Genomic DNA, 812 nt, shown 5'->3' with positions numbered 1-812 from the left:
GCGTAAGCTGTAAGCTTTCCTGGCTGCCTTGTTTGCAAAGATTTACAACATGGTTCTTCATGGTTAGTTTGGAGTCAAATTTCACCCCAAGGATATCAACTTCTTCTCCAGGTGCCAACATCGTCCCATTCATCTCACTACTGCACCAGCATTACCATCATGTCGCTCTCTCTCTCTCTCTCTCTCTCTCTCTCTCTCTCTCTCTCTCTCTCTCTCTCTCTCTCTCTCTCTCTCTCTCTCTCACTCTCCTTCTCTACCTCTCTCACTCTCTCTCTCTCACTCTCACTCTCTCTCTCACCTCCCCACCTCACTCCTCTCACCTCTCACCTCCCACCTCTCTCACCTCTCCTCTCTCTCCTCTCCACCTCCTCTCACTCCTCACCTCACCTCTCCTCTCACCTCCCCACCTCACTCTCTCTCTCTCTCTCAGTTTCTCTCCTCTCTCTCTCTCACTACCTGATGCTCTCCTCTCTCTCTCTCACTACCTGATGCTCTCCTCTCTCTCTCTCTCTCTCTCTCTCTCTCTCTCTCTGCTCAGGTAGATCTGTTTATGATTTGATAAAGACCACTGTGTGGGTGAAACATAGTCAGTAAAGAATCACATTATATTACATTTGTGTCACTTTTCCATGTTGTCAGCATTTTATACCATTTATCTTCATAGAACGCCTCTCGTTTAAACCGGTATACGTACACAAATAACTCGCACATAGGAGAGAGGAGCTTATGACGACTTTGTGAGACTTTGTAAATGGTCCAAGTTGGACCGAAACATCATCATAAGCTCCTCTCTCCTCTGTGCGGGTTATTTG

Source organism: Cherax quadricarinatus, chromosome 100 (assembly GCF_038502225.1).
Source record: "Cherax quadricarinatus isolate ZL_2023a chromosome 100, ASM3850222v1, whole genome shotgun sequence".
Lineage (NCBI taxonomy): Eukaryota > Metazoa > Arthropoda > Malacostraca > Decapoda > Parastacidae > Cherax > Cherax quadricarinatus.
This window is presented reverse-complemented; position numbering follows the sequence as displayed.